Source organism: Vicugna pacos, chromosome 3 (assembly GCF_048564905.1).
Source record: "Vicugna pacos chromosome 3, VicPac4, whole genome shotgun sequence".
Lineage (NCBI taxonomy): Eukaryota > Metazoa > Chordata > Mammalia > Artiodactyla > Camelidae > Vicugna > Vicugna pacos.
In genome coordinates this window covers 37,061,182-37,081,650 of record NC_132989.1, presented here as the reverse complement: position 1 = coordinate 37,081,650, position 20,469 = coordinate 37,061,182, and the positions used below count along the sequence as shown (strand labels likewise).

General features: G+C 35.2%; 1 protein-coding gene across 10 annotated transcripts in view; it reads left to right on the top strand.

The window, feature by feature from the left end:
• LOC107034844 (protein FAM170A-like) overlaps positions 1-20,469 on the top strand; it is a 591,285-nt gene that overhangs the window by 298,962 nt on the left and 271,854 nt on the right. The window lies entirely within an intron of this gene.

The window sequence follows — 20,469 nt, the reverse complement described above, 5'->3', positions numbered from 1 at the left end:
TGATTTCAGGCTACCAATGTTTTAACAGCCATCTTGCAAAATTTCTGAAAATTTAACACTTGCATGTTTCAAACTGGTAGAAACCTGCCCTCACACACCAATGGTTGTAAGAACTCCTCACTTACATCTAAGCATAGCAGAGAGTTTACAAGATAAAAGTTCAGAGAAATTTGCATGCATTTTGGTACAATGAATATTTTTTAATCCTAATTTCTCAGGCCTCCCTTGTTAATTTGAAACAAAGAACCTGAATCTTTTATGATAGGCTGTAAGTAAACCTCAAATTTTAGCTTATAGGAAAGATACCATCTTTATTATATGGGACAGCAAGCAAACGTGAAAAAGTGGAGGTACTCTGTCTTCTGAGCTGTTCGCTATACTAAAATCTCTGCATATATAGTGCAGACACAAACTTCCAGTGCCTCTGATTCTCAGATGTGCAGCAATCTTAGAGACACATGGAGGATTGTCTCCCAGTGGATAGATGCAAACTGATCTACTGAGGTACTGCCTAGAACTCCCACTTAACATTTTTATTTTCATGGGTAGAAGTGCTATTTACCACTCAAGACAAGTAGCTTTAGGGCTGAGTTCCAATTTTAACAGCCTTTAAATAATTATAGCAATTTTCTCAGTAGTGTTTTACCCAAAAATGCGAAAGCAAATTAAAGATGTCAGTGAATGTAACAACAGTCACACAAAGGATTTTTTAGACTTTTAAAATTCACTCACTATATATAGAAGAATGACTTTTAGCAGATGTTTATTTTGGTAATATGATATAGATTTAGTGTTACCAAACTATGGCCCACCCCGGACTTACGTAAACAGGATTTTATTGGAATAGGGCCGCACTCATTGGTTACTGATTGTTTATGTCTGGTTTTGCACTGGAATGGCAAAATTAAGTGGTCATGGCAAAGAGCAAATCACCTGCAACACTTGAAATATTGACCGTGTAGCTGTTCACAGAAAAGCTGAATGATTCTTGATCCACAGTCCACAGAACCAACTCATGATAGACGCGAGAACATTTCAGTTCATTAACTTTAGGAATGAGTTCCTGTTTGCATTATCATTGGTGATCCATTCATAGCTTTGCAAGGAATTTTAGGTTTTAGTTGATCCTTCAAGACTTCAGTTTTTATAAAATACAAACATGTTTAGGAAACTATAGCTATTTTCACTATAGTTATCTACATGTTTATGAATTAAATTTGTTGTGTCTTTGTTCCCAACCAAAGGGCACTTTCCCTAAGTTACTTAGCTCATAAAGTTCAGAAAGAGCACCGTGAAAGGAATACGGTTTTACTAATATCCAAACACACTGGTTGGTTTTCAGTAATTTATTTCAAAAACCCTGGATTTTTTTTCTTTTCTGTGATTTTCAAGAAATCTACCTCTACTACTTTGGGTTGGCAGAGATGTCATTGTGCATACTCCATTACCACATGTACTCAGTGGAAACACCATATCTGAAGCTTTCTTGTGGTTTTAGCCATTGCCCATTTATGGCCAATTTCAGAAGGCACCATTAGATTTTCCTTTTAGGAGACTGGGAAATTTTGGCTTCATTTTTTCTTTGGTTATATCAGGGAGAGCCTGTGAAACTCTTCATTTCAGCAATATTTCATCTAAAGTTACGTCTTCCTAGTTCCATTCCCACCAAACACACACTTGGGCCAGATTCTCTGATTTCATTTTTCCCCCCTGAATCTCTAAATTGGAGCCCATATGCTAAATGCTTACAGACAAAGGAAATTACCTGTGACCCTGGCTCTAACCTCAAGGGGCTACTAATCTTTCTCATAATTTTAGGAGACAGGAGATAGCTAAAACTACAAGGTCACAGTTGATACATGGTCAGTGAGAAACACCCATCAGTACCTGCTACGGTTAGAGGGATCAGTTTATAGAGGATTCATAGAGGAGAGGAGATCTAAGAATTAAAAGCCATTTACTTTAACTTCAGCATCCCTTGACTAGCAATAGTAATAGTAATGGAATTTAGTAATATTGTAACTTTTATCTTTAGATTTCTTGTGCCAGATAATTTGTTTCCTTATTTACTGTTTTATTCTGCTGTATTCATGTCTTCTATCGGCTAGCTCTGTCATCACTCCAAAATAATACCCTTGAGGACAAAAAGAAAGTATTTATGAAAACTTATTTTCATGTAATACTGCATACAAATATGCATGCGATAAACTAATGCATAAACCATGAAATGGCATAAAAAGCTCTCTATATATTATATGTTTGGAAGAAGCTATTAATCCTATTGCATTATTTAACATAAGCTAAACCACTGTAATATATAGACCCAAATTATTTATTACCTCAAACACACTGAAAGTTATTTATTTGCAGCACAGTCCAGCACAGGGGTCCCTTGTTGAGTGTTAGCTTTTCTGCAGTTGTCTTTCAAGAACTAAAGTTCCTTCCATCTTGTGCATTCATCATCTCCCCGGTGATAGTCATTTTCTGTGTCTAATAAGAATGGTGAAAAACAGTAAGGAGGGCTCAGATCTGCTTCGTGTAAGACTTACCCATAAGTGGTCCTCATCATTTGTGCTTACATTCCATTGGCTAGAATTCTGTCACACAACCAAGTTTATCTACAAGGGAGGGTGTGAATGCCTTATTTGTATGTCCAGGAAGAAGAGAAGGCAAGTTTGTGGAAAATAGCTAGATGTTTCTCCCTCAAACAACAGCAGTGTTGTTAATTTTTCAAGTCTAAATGTCTACACTTATTGATACTTCTCTCATTGACAAATACCTGAACTCCAAGTACTTCTGAGACAGACTAAGCTTGAGTTGACAGTCACTTAAGAGCGTTCAAAGCCTCAGCTGAAAGAAATACTATTTAAGGACGATTTTGTGCAGTCATCCATTCCTCTAGGGCAGTGCTTCTTAATCAGGGGTGATTTTGTCTTTCTCCACAGGGGACATTTGGCAATGTTTAGGTGTATTTTAAGTTGTCACAGCTAGGAGAAGGAGGCTACTGGCATCTAGTGGGTTGAGGCTGGAAATGCTGATAAACATCATCTAATGTACAGGGCAGCTCCTCCCAATAAATACCAAGTTTACTATGTTAGTAGTGCTGGGGTCAAGAAACCCTGCTCTACATACACTATGACCTTCACTCAAAGTAAGCCTATGTCATTAGGAATATGTAACTGATGTTATCTTACTATGTTGTATATACTCCACGATATTGATTACTTGATGTTTTATACTTTAATGTGGTAGGTACCTTTGGGCTATAGTGACAGATGTTATAAGACACTATGCAGCTCATCCCTGTACTTAGTATAAGGGAGATATATTACATAGCATTAATCCTTTGAGGAGTTGTAGCAAAGGTCTCTCTCTTTTCAGAATATCAAAAATGAAATCAGAGACATTAATTTCTTCTTTCTTTAGAGACTCTCCTATAATTAATCATATTTCACCATTGGCCTTGGCTGCTAGCAAGTTTAGGGCCAAATATGTGACCAGCCTCTGGGAAGAGGAGTTGTGACGTCTGAATATTGTGTGTGTTTATTCATTTGCTGTTTTTCCAACTATTTTCGTGTGTGTGTGTGCATGCACATGTGCTTATTACACATCTAGATCTACATTACCTTTTAAACATTTTTGTTACTTTAAATCAGTTTTCTTTTAAGTGTATCTTAGGCTGTGTTGTTTATGTATTTTTGAGAATAATTCTTAATGTGGAGTTAAAAAATAAATAAATGACTTAAACGGTAATGATAATGAAGCTCCATTTTCACAGCATTTGTGTTTCTTAATAAATAACCTCCAAATGTAAGCTGACTTGTCTACTGTCACATGACATAGCAAGATCAGGAGATGAAAAAAATTGAATACAATCAGCATATGATTTTATTTTGGACAGAGCTAATGTGGTAAAGTGGAATCTGTATACACTCATCTGGTTGGTTGGGGATAGATATCCCAGTCATGTGAAGTTTAGTAACATATGCCCCCGAAGGACACCATAAACAATATCCATTATCCCCAATTCCTAATTATTTTTCTGCTTTGATTGAATTAAACATACAAGCTTCAGTCAAGCTCAATATTTACTTTATAATCATCATCTGAGATCCCTAAGCTGTGTTTAGAATATTGCCAAATTAGGTTAAATATCTTTTTTAACATGTACTCTTACATCATCATAATTACAACGTAAGTTTTTAGTATTCTTCAGAGTAGTTGATTTTCATTCTTTCCTCCAAAATCACATAGATTTGTGTAACCTAATGAATTATTGAATATATATATGGCTACACAAATACAAATATTTTAAGCTCTTCATGATTTGCTGTGCAATCTAAATCCAAGAGCTATTTTGAAAATGTTCTGGGTTTTATTTAAAAAACACAAGCTGTCTTTGGAGTATTTATATACATTTTAAACTAAAATTCATAGACTGGCAGGCTGTTTCCTTGGCCTGCGTAGCACTTTTAATTTTTAAAATACTTTTGAAATCATTTGACGTCTTCTGAAAATTGACACATTTCTGGCAGGATAATCAGCCGTGTTAGGGTTCTTATTTCCAGATGGTATCAATCATTCTAAGATAAATTCCAACCTGCACTCTTTCCATTTAACCACAAACTCTGCCAAAGTTCACTTATTTCATCACCTTGCTGGCCCTTGTAGGTATCTTTTCTTGTGACTCACTCCCCATCCCCATGACCACAAATTAAAAAATAGCAGATCCATTTTGAGTATTTGGTTTTTATTCATGGTTATTAGTTGTGACAATATCAACACTCATTCAAGTACCACGAGAAAGTGTGTAATTACAAACGCAAAGGTGATCTGAATACTGGGTCATTATTTCATCTGGCCTGCATGTGAATACTGAGGAGTACTGGTAACTAGACAGACCATGATGAGCTTTGCTTCTATTTCAGTGTTCTCTGCAGTCAGTGAAGTTTTCAGCCTGGGTATAATGTCTCAGGAATATACCTTTCTGACTGCAAATAATAGACTCTTCTTCCTTCTCTACCCTTCTCTCTCAGTTGAGCTTGGGGATTGATGAGAACTTTGTGGGCAAATGATCTGACAGGTTGTAAATATGATCATTTGACTTTATTTATATTATATGTACCTATTCAGGAAAATGTCACTTTAAAAGAGTACGTAACATACAAGAGTGCTAAAATTAAGGGAGTAATTTAAAAACTTGAAGGCAGTTTGTAACAAAGTCCAGAGTAATGCTTAACGATCATGCCATAATGACCCATATGCTTTGATGTGTGAGCCAAGAATTAGGCTCTCACATTCTTAGAGGCAGTCAAAAAAGGAGAAACTTGTCCAGGGATATAATCCAGAGTGTCTGAAAGATAGACACAAAGCGATTGTGTCTATCAATGAATTCTTATTGTTGTGTTGAGTACATAGGGAATTTATCTTGCTGGTCTATGTAAACAAAATGTGTTAACATGAAAGTAAGGAAATGAGATGAAAGTTGTGGGGCATGGGGCCTTGCAGTAAGCAGCCTGAAAGGGGAAGGGCGTGCCCTGTCCCTGGCCGTGACCTGGGCACCCACCCAGGATGCTGCCCCCAAGTGGGTCCCAGAGGAGAGCCGACTTTGGGCACCTCCTCCCCACATTCTCTCTGTCAGGACCACCCCCACCAGAGGGCAGAGCACAGAGGACCCTTACTTCCTGCCTCCCCTCCCCAGAATACTCCAAGTCTTGAAGTTTTTCTATAGGTTTGGAGAGGGGACCACAGGGAAGGGACGACAACATAAAGAAATTACGTTTGTCCCCCCCATCCATGTAGTATATTTAAGTACTGATTTCATGGGACCATTTCTCATTCTGACTTTCAGCATAAGCTAGCCAAATAATATCAAACGAATTTAGTATAAGTAATGCTTCAGGTGGAGGTGGCTGAGAGAATGCTGGTCTTGCTCTGGTGCTGATCTGAATAAGTAAAAAATGAAACACTTCAAGCCTTTCACTTTCCAGGTGATTTCTCTCAAACCGAGCCTTAAATAAGATGGAGTGACTGGTGAGTGAACAGCAGCTCTTCTGCTGAATAAACACGCACACCCGTCAAGAGACTATTGACTGGAGTTGAGATTGATGATCCCATAGACTAACAAAACCTTGTGCTGAAGACCATACACAGAGGTGAAAAGGATAGGGTCAGTATTCCCCTCAAGTAACTGCTTAGACTCTGCTCAAATGAACAGATGAAATTATTATAAAGGTTATAAAATTCTATGCCATATGGTTTAGCCAGGCATAATTTCAATCTGGAAAAAAAAATGAAGATTGTTACAGCCATACGTCTTCCTCAGTTAAGCTCCCAGGAAATGCCTGTCAAAGCTGCTCATCCTTGTTGCACCTGGCTGATAAATTGTATGCAAGGTACACACTACAGTAATATCAGTGCCAGCAAAATTAATATTAAATATTGATATTTTAGTACTAGGAAGCGTCTACTAAAAATAATTGATTAACTTTTGAAATACATAATCTGTGTTCTTTCTTTGTGAAATAATTACCATACAGGACTGTCAGTCTCAACCATGTCTTGTTTAAAAAACCACCACCACATTATCTGTTAATAAAGGTTTATATTCTTTCCTTTGATAATATAGTGAATAGTTTATACTTAGATTATCTAATATAGTCTATTAGATTATGGAAAGACAAAATTAAAAATAAAGGGGCACATTAATGAGATTTACAAGTATTAAAGGCCATTCAAAATCCTTTTTTCAAGTGATTATAATACAGTGATACAATGATACAGTTACTGCTCACTCTCTAGAAGAGAAATAGAGAAAATATTACAGCTATTAGAAGGAGTTTATTAAACATCCAGGACTTAGCATCCTAACTTTTTGGTTATATTGAAGAAGATAAGAATCTTATTGAAACCTGTTTTTTACTTAAAGTGTTGTCTCTTTGGTCAGCTTGCTGACTTCTGAGTTCATAGTCCTAATGATCTTGAAGGCTTTTCAACTCAATCCAACACATTTTTTCGTGCTTCCAGATTCAAAGTACTGTCTCAGGTACTGAATAAGATGGGTGAGCCATTATCTTAAATGAGTCTTCCCTCCTAGCAAACAAAATAAATCTCCATTGCATGGTGGCTTAGAGTATATCCCTCGAGTCAGACCATCTAGTTTTACTTTTGACCACTTCCATTTAGCTGTTTGACTTTGGCAAATTAGTTTATATCTCTTTGGTTTCAGTGTCCTCATAAAAAATGAGGATGATGATGATGATAATAATAATAACAACAACAACAACAATAATAATAATACTCTTCTCATGAGAACATCCTGAGAATGAAATGAGATAATCCCTATAAAGCCTTAGTAAATGTTCAACTGGTGATTATTTATTATTACTATTGTTACTGTTGATATTTTGCTGCTAGCTTTCCATACTTTGTGTTCATCATACATAGTTGTTATGTAATACAGCGTTTCAAAAAAAACAGTTAGCAACAAGCACTCAGTCCATGGGGCTATCTTGAGTCTCCTGGGGAGGAACAGCTGATGGTCCCACAAGACCCATCTGTGGTACCACCTTAGTGAAAGTGCCATAATTTTGGTCCTGGCTCAAAGCACATGTAGGTCTGCACACTGAGAGCAGAGCATTTTCCCAGGGGTCTGGTCACATTAACCAACTTGTCAAGAGTTATAACGAAAAGCAAATGACACTTTAGGATATACAGTGGAAACTAACTGTTACAGAGCTTGGGATACCAGTCTTTGCCTAACATATCTGATTGTGGGTAGTCAGATGGAATTAAGTTCCAAGCTTGGTGAAAACTGTATTTGAAAATATGGGTGTTTTTTGACTATACATTTAAATAGCTCCTAGTTTAAGTGTAATCATTTTGCCAATGATATTGAAATAATCACTGTCCATTGTCTAAAATTCCCTTTCCTCTAGATTGTGATTAAATAGACTGTGCCATCATTTGTTTCAGTCTCTCAGCTTCTTCTAATATCTGAGCTGATCTTCTCTCTCCCTACTTCCCACCCCAAAGAATACAGTCTTCTTCAGAGATTTGTTAATATATACGGATAGGTTATAAATAGAAATTCTCAGTCCTGTCACTTTAATATAACTTGGGATTTGTCACTTAAATTATTTGGTGTAGTTTTTAAAGTTAATATTTCAGAAGTCCTCTCCTCTTGCTCTCGCTTAGTACTTTGCATACAAAAACCACATTGGTCACAGATGGTAAGTACTTAAAAGCAGTAAGGACTTCCATTTATTTTGCTTTTCAATTTGGACATAAGGACAAGGTTTTTAATGATATATAAGAAAAAAATCAAGTAACTCTCTGAAATTATTAGAAATGCAGGCTAGATTTTCATTATTTTATAACATATTTTCCATACTGCTTTTAGAGAAAATAAGAGAATGTTTCTGAAAACAATTTCAATGAAAGATCTATTAAAATATAAACATTATTAACTTTCACATTGTTGTACCTGGAAAAATAAGTATGTTTTAAAGTGAAGTCCCCAGAATGAATTAGGTCCAGTAGTTTCAGTTTTACACATTAAATGAAGAAAAAAATATTTTCTGTATTTATTTATATAATGATACTTGTGTGTTTGATTATACACACACATACACTCACACATTAAAATATACAAAATATGCACAAACACTTTGAGTCAATTTTGTGTTCCCAATTAAAAATTATTTTTGTTATATAGAACTATTGGTTGATCATGTTGAATAGGATTTCTATAACTTTGAGACTGGTCACATGTTGGTATATTAGGGGAGAAGTCCCGTGTTAGAATCTTCAGTTAAAATTGATTATTCTCTCCTTGTAATGGTTAGTTTTTCTTTCAGATGAAAAGCAACCTGTCACACGGTCAAGACCTTAACATACACATAGACCCTATTGATCCTATATAGCATCCTGTAGTTCTCTACACATTGTCTTACAATTTAAATAATTAAAAGAACTACTCTTAAAATAAAACTTGTATCTGGCAAGTGAAATATAGTAAGCTATTAGCAACTGTAACTATTAGATGAATTAATGTATTTAAACATCTTCAGGCTTTTATTAGTTTGACAGCTTAGGTTACATTTGTGTTACATGTTGATAAGAGGGGACAGAAAAAATTTTTTTTTCATTTTAACAATTTTTTTAAATTTATTTTTTTAACTTTGTTTATTGAGTTATAGTCATTTGTACAATTTTGTGTCAATTTCCAGTGTAGAGCACAATTTTTCACTTATACATGAAAATACGTATGTATATTCATTGTCACATTGTTTTTCACTGTGAGCTACCACAAGATCTTGTATATATTTCCCTGTGCTGTACAGTATAATCTTGTTTGTCTATTCTGCCTATGCCTTCCAGTATCTACAAATTTTGAATTCCTAGTCTGTCCCTTCCCACCCCCCACCCCCTTGGCAACCACAAGTTTGTATTCTATGTCTATGAGTCTGTTTCTGTTTTGTATTTATGTTGATTATTTTTTTTACATTCCACATATGAGGGATCTCATATGGTATTTTTCTTTCTCTTTCTGGCTTTTATCACTTAAAATGACTTTCTCCAGGGACATCCATGTTGCTACAAATGGCGTTATGTTGTCGTTTTTATGGCTGAGTAGTATTCCATTGTATAAATATACCACTTCTTCTTTATCCAGGCATCTGTTTATGGACATTTAGGCTGTTTCCATGTCTTGGCTATTGTAAATAGTGCTTCTGTGAACACTGGGGTGCAGGTGTCTTTTTGAAGTAAGGTTCCTTCTGGATAGATGCCCAGGAGTGGGATGACTTGGTCCTGTGGTAAGTCTATTCCTAGTCTTTTGAGGAATCTCCATACTGTTTTCCACAGTGGCTGCACCAAACTGCATTCCCACCAGCAGTGTAGGAGGGTTCCCCTTTCTCCACAGCCTCTCCAGCATTTGTCATTTGTGGACTTTTGAATGATGGCCATTCTGACTGATGTGAGGTGATAACCTCATTGTAGTTTTGATTTGCATTTCTCTGATAATTAGTGATATTCAGCATTTTTTCATGTGCCTATTGATCATTTGTATTTTTTCCTTGGAGAATTTTTTGTTTAGGTCTTCTGCCCATTTTTGGATTAGGTTGTTTGTTTTTTTCTGATTAAATTTTATGAGCTGCTTATTTATTCCAGAGATCAAGCCCTTGGCAGTTTCATCGTTTGCAAAAATTTTCTCCCATTCTGTAGGTTGTCATTTTGTTTTCTTTATGGTTTCCTTTGTTGTGCAAAAGCTTGTAAGATTCATTAGGTCCCATTTATTTATTATCGCTTTTATTTCTATTGCTTGGGTAGACTGCCCTAGGAGAACATTTTTGAAATGTATGTGAGATAATGTTTTGCCTATATTTTCTTCTAGGAGGTTTATTGTATCTTGTCTTATGTTTAAGTCTTAGATCCATTTTGAGTTTATTTTTGTGTATGGTGAAAGGGAGTGTTCTAACTTCATTGATTTACATGCTGCTGTCCAGTTTTCCCAACACCATTTGCTGAAGAGACTGTCTTTATTCCACTGTATATTCTTGCCTCCTTTGTCGAAGATTAGCTGACCAGAAGTTTGTGGGTTCATTTCTGGGCTCTCTGTTCTGTTCCATTGGTCCATATGTCTGTTTTTGTACCAATACCATGCTGTCTTGTTTACTGTAGCTCTATAGTTTTGTCTGAAGCCTGGGGGAGTTATTCCTCCAGCCTCTTTCTTTCTCTTCAGTAATGCTTTGGCAATTCTAGGTCTTTTGTGGTTCCATATAAATTTTATTATGATTTGTTCTAGTTCTGTGAAAGATGCCCTGGGTAATTTGATAGGGATTGCATTAAATCTGAAGATTGCCTTGGGCAGTGTGACCATTTTAACAATATTGTTTCTTCCAATCCAGGAGCATGGGATATCTTTCCATTTTTTTAAGCCTTCTTTAATTTCCTTCATCAATGGTTTATAGTTTTCTGTGTATAAGTCTTTCACCTCCTTGGTTAGATTTATTCCTAGGTATTTTATTACTTTGGGTGCTATTTTAAAGGGGATTGTTTCTTTACTTTCTTTTTCTGCTGATTCATTGTTAGTGTAAAGAAATGCAACTGATTGTTGAACGTTGATCTTGTAGCCTGGTACCTTGCTGAATTCTTCAATCAGCTCTAGTAGTTTTTGTGTGGACCTTTTAGGGTTTTCTATATATGGTAACATGTTGTTGGCATATAGTGACACTTTTACCTCTTCTTTTCCACTTTGGATCCCTTTTATTTCTCCCTCTTGCCTGATTGCTGGGCTAGGACTTCCAAGACTATGTTGAATAGGAGTGGTGATAGTGGGCAGCCTTGTCTTTGTCTTGTCCCAGATTTTAGTGGGAAGCTTTTGAGTTTTTCACCATTGAGTGCTATGCTGGCTGTAGTTTGTCATATATAGCTTTTATGATGTTGGGATACGTTCCCTCTGTACCCACTTTGGTGAGAGTTTTTATCATAAATGGGTGTTGGATTTTATCAAATGCTTTTTCTGCATCTATTGAAATGACCTTGTGGTTTTTGTCCTTTCTCTTGTTGATGTGATGTAGTACTTTGATTGATTTGCGTATGTTGAAACACCCTTGTGTCCCTGGGATGAACCCCACTTGATCATGATGTATAATCTTTTTTATGTGCTGTTCGATTCGATTTGCTGATATTTTGGTGAGGATTTTGGCATCCATGTTCATCAGTGATATTGGTCTGTAATTCTCTTTTTTGGTGGTGTCTTTGCCTTGTTTTGGTGTCAGGGTGATGGTGGCTTCATAGAATGAGTTTGGGAGTATTCCCTCCTTTTCAATCTTCTGGAAGAGTTTGAGAAGGACTGGTATGAGTTCTTCTTTGTATGTTTGGTAGAATTCCCCAGTGAAGCCATCCGGTCCTGGACTTTTATTTGTAGAGAGGTTTTTTTATTGCTAATTCGATTTCATTTCTAGTGTCAGATAAATACTTTTAATATTTTTAATATTTATCTCAGTGTGATTTATCTCAGCAAAAAAGGCACTGAATATTTTACAATAGGCGAATGCCAAGAAGTAATACATCATCACAATCATAGTAATAATTATTATAATATTAATAGGCAACTTTCATTAGCATGTCTTATCTACTAGGTAGTCTTCTAAGAATTTTTGTGTGTAACAATTTATTTAATTTTTCATGTAATGCTGTAATAAAAGTTATGCCACAGTCCTTATTTATACATGAGGAATCCAAGGCACAGAGAAGTTCTGCAATTTGCCCCAGGTAACCCAGCTACTAGGTGACAGAATACTGGTTATGGACCCAGGAAGTCTGGCTTGTGAAATCACATTCTTACTCAGTGTGTTATAACACCTTTTATAGCAGTGAAAAGATAAAGGAAAGAAAAAGAGAGTGAAAGTGTTTGGAGGCCTGCACTTTGCTAATACCTGAGATAGGCACTATAATGATTGGATACTGATTTCAAGGTGTTGAATTCTTGCCATTTCATTTCTACCCATATACCCCTGAGGAAATTCTTAATTTTCATTGTCCTCAGCATTTTTATCCATAGATGAAGGGCTAGTTCTGCATTCTTTCTAAGAATCCTTCCAGTTCTGATCTTCTGTGTCTCTGCCAAGTGATAAAACAATCTTTTCTTCTTCCATGCCTGACTTTTCTTTTGCCTGTGTCTGACTTTGTCAGCTTTTTTTTTTTTAAGTGTTTACAGATGCCAGCCTTTCTGTTCTGTTTTTGGAGAATAGCAGTCTACGTGCATCAGCTTCTTTGGTATCATATCGCTCACTCATCCTAGTTTTGTTTCATTTAAAATAAATCAGCTGGCAAGTGTATTATCTTGTGTAGAAAATGAAATCATTTACTAGGCTAAAATCTCCACAATGTGGGTTTAAATATAAGGGTCACCTATATACTTGAATCTAACAAGAGTCTGTTGTTTTTTAACTGCAAAATGTGATGTACAGCGAGCATCTTAAAGACTGTGATGTTTTTCATGTTGCACAGTAAATTCCCAAGGCTGAGCAGTCCCAACATCACAGGACTTAGTGAAGTTGATCCACAGGAGGTAGAGGTAGATTTTTGACCCCACGTTTTCAGTTAAAACAATACTCAAACTGTTTCTTACCACAGATATAGTCAGGAACACTGATAGGAAATAACTCCCACCAGAAACAGACACATCTCCCAGTTAACCTTATCTCATATCCAACTTCATTAGAGAAAAACATTTCTACATTCATTAAAGTAGCCAAAGAAAATGGTAAGAAAGCACTTTTAACATATTTTCATATATACATATACACACTTAAAAGAGTTATATGACTTATTGCACAAATGTTTTCTTTCCAGATCGTGTTCTTTGATTTTTCTGAACACCAAGTGTATAATCAATTTATTTAGATGAATAACAAGTGACAATTACTGAGTTCTGGGTAAAGCATTGGGCTTAACCTGTGGGCAAATAGGACTCTTGTTTAAAGAGACAGCCAGTGCCTTGTAGGAGATCAACATTTAATTAGAAAAGAAGGGAGAATGGGGAAAGTTTTAAAGTATTCAGTGAAGGAGATAGATGGTTAAAAACCATACAGGGAGTGTCATAAAGCAGTGGAGAAAATAGAGAATGTGTTTTATAATGGATGATGTATTTAAACTGGTACTAAAGAATTTAAAGGATATAAATAGGAACAATCAGTTTGATGTCTAGATCATAAGGAGTCACTCTCAGTAACTGCTTGTTCATAAAGTTAAGATTCTTTGCAATCAGAAAACCAGCAAAGCAGTTGATACTTTTGGACTCTTGATGATTTCTTTATCAGATCATAACCTAGCAAAATGCACTGTTCACTTTCTTCTCTATTCATTGCACAGGCTTTTCAAAAAGATTTCTTTGGGCAAAGAGACTCTCAAGGGGCACAGAGGAACAAGCATGCAAAGATCTCAGAAGTCTTCACAGACGAGGTCACAAATGAGTTATCTTTTAGGATGAAAATGAGTTTGTCAGGCAGGCGAAGGGGAATCTACTTAGGCACACTTAGTCTGCTCTGTTGCCAAGATATATCACACACATCAGTAATGAAACACATGAAACCGATCAGTTCATGATTTCTGTCAAACCTTTTCAACAAGTTACAGATTCTTAGTCCATAAACCAAGTTATGAGCCAAACTGTAACTTCTTGTTGTGTCTACATAATACTTGTTCCCAATAATTTGCAAAATTCATTTGTCCATTTCACATCATTTATAGAGATGTAGCTTCTTTATATTCCTTGAAAAAGTCATTTTGAGTTACAGATCTATGAGTTTTAAAAAAGAAAGGTAAAATTCTAAATTTCAGAACTCTGCCTGAGTGAAATGAAATATTCTACCACTTTCTGAAATAGTTTATTCTCTGGGGAAAGGCCATATTACTTTTTGATCTCCATGATTAGTCTTCTTCATAAATAGAATTGTAAAATGAAATATATGTGACATATTATTAGAGGTTTTTATATTAATTGCCAGCATTTGTTCTTAATGAAACTTGGAGATCTTTGAGGTGTTCTTAAATTATTTTTTAAAAAAAGAGTTCTCACTTTGGGGGACAGTTTAGTGATATCTTACAAAAGTAAACATGCTCTTACCACAAATCACACTCTATAGTATTTACTTTAAAGAGTTGAAAATCTACATCCATATAGAAACTTGCACATGGCTGTTTATAGCAGCTTTCTTCATATTTGCCTGAACTGGGAAGCAACCAAGATGGCCTTTGGTAGGTGAATAGATAAATAAACTGTAGTGCATCAGGAAAATGAAGTGTTATTCAGCACTAAAAAGAAATGAGCTATTAAATTATGAAAAGACATAGAAGAAACTTAAATGTATATTACTAAGTGAGAAAACCAATCTAATAAGGCCGCATCCTGTTTAATTCCAACTATATGCTATTCTGGAATAGGCAACATTATGGAGACAAGAAGATCAATAATTGCCAGGGGTTAGAGGGAGAGGAGATGAATGGGCAGAGAACAGAGGATTTTCAGGACAGTGAAACTGTTCCATATGGTACTTAACATGATGAATACATGTCATTATGTATTTGCCCAAACCCATAGATTGTCCATACAGCATCACAAGTGAACTCTAATGTTATCAATGGACTTTGGTGATAATGATATGTCAATATAGGGTCATCAGACATGCACCACTCTGAGGGGTATGTTTGGTGATAATGGTTGAGGCTCTGCATGTGTGGGGTAGAGAGTTTTTGAGAAATCACTGTACCTTCTATTTAATTTGCTGTTAACCTTAAACTAAAAATCAAATCTATTAAACATTTTTTAAAAAGAGTTTTGATTTGGACACACAGTCCACCTTTGTAAGTGAGTACACATAGCCAGGATTTTATTTTATATTATTAAAAATTCACCAAATCTGATTATGTATGTCAGAATATTATCTTTTCCCCATTGACTGAAAAATACAATGTCAAATGTTTAAGTCATTTTATTCAGTGTTAAATCATATTATTTCAGAGTTCTTTCATTTTTATTTTACAGTTTTGTACATAAATTTATTCATTAATCGTAGAAGTTTTTGTCAAATTGGATAACATATATTAACCCTCAAGTGTGTCCTGTTCAAAGACAGCACTAAAAAATAATAATAATAAGACTGCTACTTATTCTGAGGTGCTGTCTTTATCTTTGGTCAATTTTACATGTGTGCTTTTCTGTCTTATTTACCTTTATAGATTTCTGTATTTGATACATTAAAGTAATGTATTGTTTATTCACATTAATTTTCTTTTGCTTCCTTTTTCTTCTGTATAAAATGCTTTGCTTCATTTCTCCCAAACACCAGTTTGGAACTCCTCCCTTACACTTTTGCCGTTTCATTAGCATTTCATAATTGTCACTTACCCACTACATGGAAACCTCGTTGAGGCTGCTGTGTAAACAGGTGATTGCGGTCTACTTTATTTCAGGCGTGGCTTTTTCTCTGCTTGTTGTCATTTCATTAAGGTTCTCTTGCCTGTTTAAAAGAAACATTGTTTCTGGTTTTTGTTTGTTATTAAAATTATAGTTTACATTTTTTATTAAAATCCTTGCCTAACAGTTACTGTAATTTTTTTTTTTTTTTTTTTTTTTTTTTTTTTTTTTTTTTTACTTTTTGGTGCACATCTTAATCCATGTACTGGGAGGAAAATCACCTTTTACCACCAATGGTCTAGGTTTCCCAAGCTTCCAGGTTTTAAATTTAAAGTGGATGTCTTTTAAAAAAATTATGTTTATGGAGTATTTTGTTTCTTCCAAACTCTTCTGTTTCTCAGTTGTCTTGTTCATTTATTATTTAGCACAAGCCTCTTTTCAGGTGTCGCTGACGTTTTATCACCACACTGCTGTTCTGCAAGAAGGCATTTTTTACCTTCCTTTTTGAGTAGCTCTCTATCACCTGAACTCTTACTTGTATTTCTTTTGCCTTTGGCCTCTCATTTTTCTTCTCCTTACAAAGCTTCTCTGCTTAAATAATAAATGTAGAGTTTATGATCTTAGAGAATTCATTGATGCATCTTACGAATAAAGAAGGAGTGAGTGGGAACAAAAAGTGTTAGTTCTGGTGATCTGGCTTAGGGTTACAGGGTTTCATCTTTCTTCATTTAAGATTCCCTAATAACTAAATTGCTCTTGTCTTCTCCATATATAACCTAAAGAAAAAAAAAACCTTATAGATTATCTCACATTATTCTCTGTATGTATAGGACAGCAACCCTAGTGTAAAATACCCGTTGTTAGATTTCATTAAGGAAGACATAGGAATTAGATAGGATGAGATCATAATACTAGGTTAAAAAAACAAAAAAGCCAGAGTTTTAAGCCCTTGCAAAGAGCTAATGGGACTGTTATTACCTGGGTTGTGTACCTTCCTTTCCCATTAACTACTATATTGGTGTCTTGAAGTTGACAGTGGGGTTAACTTTTATTCTTTGTGCTCTGTCTTCCAGTTGTTCTATCTGCAGGCTCCATGGTGCCTTTTCTCTAATCCTTTCTAGACCCTTCATTTTCCTCTTCATTGTGTATATAGATGTCACCATGAACTGTTGTGCTACTCCATGAAATTATCTCGGCTCAAAGCCCTATTTCTTGCTAGTTAGAGAAAGTGTTGCAGAGGAGCATGGCCAAGCTGGGAGCTCTTCAGGGCCGTGTGACAGTTTCAGTGTTTTGAGTCCTAGGGAATGCAATTTTGAAAGGAATGGAAACAATGACCTGGTTAATTAAGAAAAGCTCTACTAAATGGAGAGTCTAATGGGGGAGATGATTCTTTAGCCTACTCTTCAAGAATAATACCATATTATATTCTCAGATATTTGTGAGAAAATTGTATTTACATAGCATATAAACATATATTCCCTCACCAGAAAAATTGCTTTGACGTTCACTTCCAGGGACCATTGTATTTCGTTACTCCATCAAAATGATTGTTGTCATAACTTTTAAACCTACCTATGATATGTAAGAATGTACATAACGTCATATATTATAAGATGATAAGCATTCATTTATTTATTCGTTGAATAAACCTCTGCAGAGTACTAGACACTCACTAGAAACTGATGATTCAATTCTTGAAATGATACAGCCTCTAATTTCAAGAAGTTTATTTTAATGGAGAAGAGAAACATGTGAACAGATTATCACAATATGACCTGTTAAGTGTTGTGACAATATTTTGCAGAATGATTTGCAATCCCTTTTGTTATAGTTCATTTGCCCTCTGTTCAGTTTCCACATGTTAGTACTAGACTAACCTGAATAGTGCAGGGCTATATGAAGTGACATATGATTTTTTCTCACTTTATTCATTTTTTTTATTGAAGTATAGTCAATTTACAGTGTTGTGTTAATTTCGGGTATACAGCATAGTGATTCATTTATACATACATATATTCCTTTTCCTGTTCTTTTTCATTATAGGCTATTATAAGATACTGAATATAGTTCTCTATGTTATACAGTAGGACCTTGTTGTTTATCCATCTTATATATAGTAGTTAGTATCTAGTGGGTACAGCTCAGTGGTAGAGCACATGCTTAGCATGGATGAGGTCCTGAGTTCAATCCCCAGTACCTCCATTAAAAGAAAAAGAATTTTAAGGGATATATAATTTTTGTTAGAGAACTTCTGACCACAAGAAACCACTACTGGAGAGGCTGAAACCTGCCCCAATGGATGGAGTCTTCTGTGAGGCAATAGAGACAATTGATTGTGCCTAAGATGCTGCAGTAGTGTTTCTACTAGGAAGTAAAAATAAATTCAGGGTGTACATAAATGGAGATGTGAATCTGTAAGATAGCTGAAGCCCGGTACAGTCAGGATGCTTTCTGTAGTCCCACAATGTTAACATTAACCTGGGAAAAAATGGAAAAGATGGATAAAACTGGATTTTACTTCCCTTATTGATTTATCCAGTTATTTTCTGTGTCAAGTCATATTGGAATGTGTTGCATATTTTTTCTATCTATGATTACTAATTAAAATTCCTTAGAATTCTCTCCTCTCATAAGTATAGAATTGGATTAATCATAAAAGTTGGTTCAATCTCATTGCTAGCCCAATACAATGTGCTTTTATTTATGGTAAAAATTTAGTTCAATATTTTCATGTATGTAGTAAGTACAAGTGAACCCACCAGTTTAGCCTACATCTAAACACATGTTCTTTTCATTTCATTACTCTGTTTTCCCTTACTTGATGTAATCTTTCTAAAGTCTGTGTCCTTCATCCACACACTTTCCTCTTTATATTGTATTATGCATATAAATATTTCCCAAGAAGTATATTTAAAATTTTAGTTCTGGTCACTTTATTAGAAGACCTCATGCTTTATATAACCTTGGAGTTGTGATTTCTTTACTAAACATTGTATTACTGAGATTCAACCATATTGCTACATATACCATAATTTATTCATTTTGACTGCTTTATGGTGATTAATTGTGTGAACACACCACAGCTTATTTGTGTTCTTGTCATGAACATATGTGTTGTTTCCAACTTTTTTTCATTGTGAACAGTATTGCTATAAACATTCTTATACATGTCTTTCTTGTGTTGTATGTGGACAAGAGCTTCTGATGATGTAAATTTAGAAGTAGATTCATTCTCTTGTAAGAAATGTGATGTTCAGCCTCAGGAAATAATTTTAAACTATTTTGAAAATATTTGCATCTATTTATATTCAATATAAATTTATAAGAGATTCTGTGACCATATACCCTCTAAAATTTGATAATATCTCATAGTTTTCACCAGTTGAATAATTTAAAAGGGTATCTCATTGTGGTATTGATTTAATGACCCTGACTTCTGATATTTTTTCCTAATCTTTCATTTTCAGCAAAATGCCTATTCACATATTTTGCCTTTTTTTTTCCCAGTTGTGTGGGTTTTGCTTCTCTTACTAATTTGCAGTTATTTAAAAAATATTCTTGATACAGTTCCTTTGTTGTCTATGGGAACTATTACTATCTTCCCCCATTTATGTACAGAATTCAGAATATAATGTTGTGCACACAAAACTTATATAACATTAATAAACCCATGTTACTTCAATTTAAAAAATTCCCTAGCTTGCCCTACACCAAAGCCCAAAATATAAGAACCTAAATTTTCAACTGAAATTTTAAAGGTTCTAGTTTTGACATTAACATTCTTAATTGATCTGGAGTTGAGTTGTGTATGTGGCATATCTTACTTATTATTCTTTACCCTCTGCATTTTCATTTTTTAGAGCTCTGCTCTGTCAGAATTCGCTCATTTTCTGAATGATCATAGTTTAGCTCATGAATTTGTCTTTACTGCACTGTCAGGAAATGCTGGTTCAGTCTGTGTCTGGCCGGAGAGTGCTCTAGACTTGTGCTCTGATATCACGCTTGATGTCCTTCTAACGCCAACTCTTTCGGTCCTCTCGTTAGCAGTAGATACAGAGCCAGTTCATTCTCGGTGCAGTGATGCCCTCTGTTACCGCTCTCAGACAATCACTTGGCTATTTCTGAGAATATTTTGTTTTCATGTGAGCAATTAGGGAGAAAATGTCAATCTCAAAGTTTCCCTCTCTTGATCCCTTTGCATTCCCAAGGCTGCTACTAAAGATTGTACAGAGAATCATAAGGTAATCTCCTGCCAGAGATCCAAATAGGGGTGGGCAGGTACAAGAGCTACTTTCTGCTTTAATTACCCTTATCTGTCAAAGTCCTCCTTTAAGCTAAAGTCAAAAGAAGAGTAACTGGGTTGTGAGCTTATTTAAAAATCAGCATACCACCTCTCCCCACATTTTTTCTGCAATTTTTCTTGAGTCAAATGGACAAGAATTCTGGCTTTCTTTTTTTCTGCATGTAACTGTGTGATCTAGTTTTTCAGGTCTTGTCCTCTATAAAACTGAGGAATTGGGAAAATCATTCTCAATACAATACTA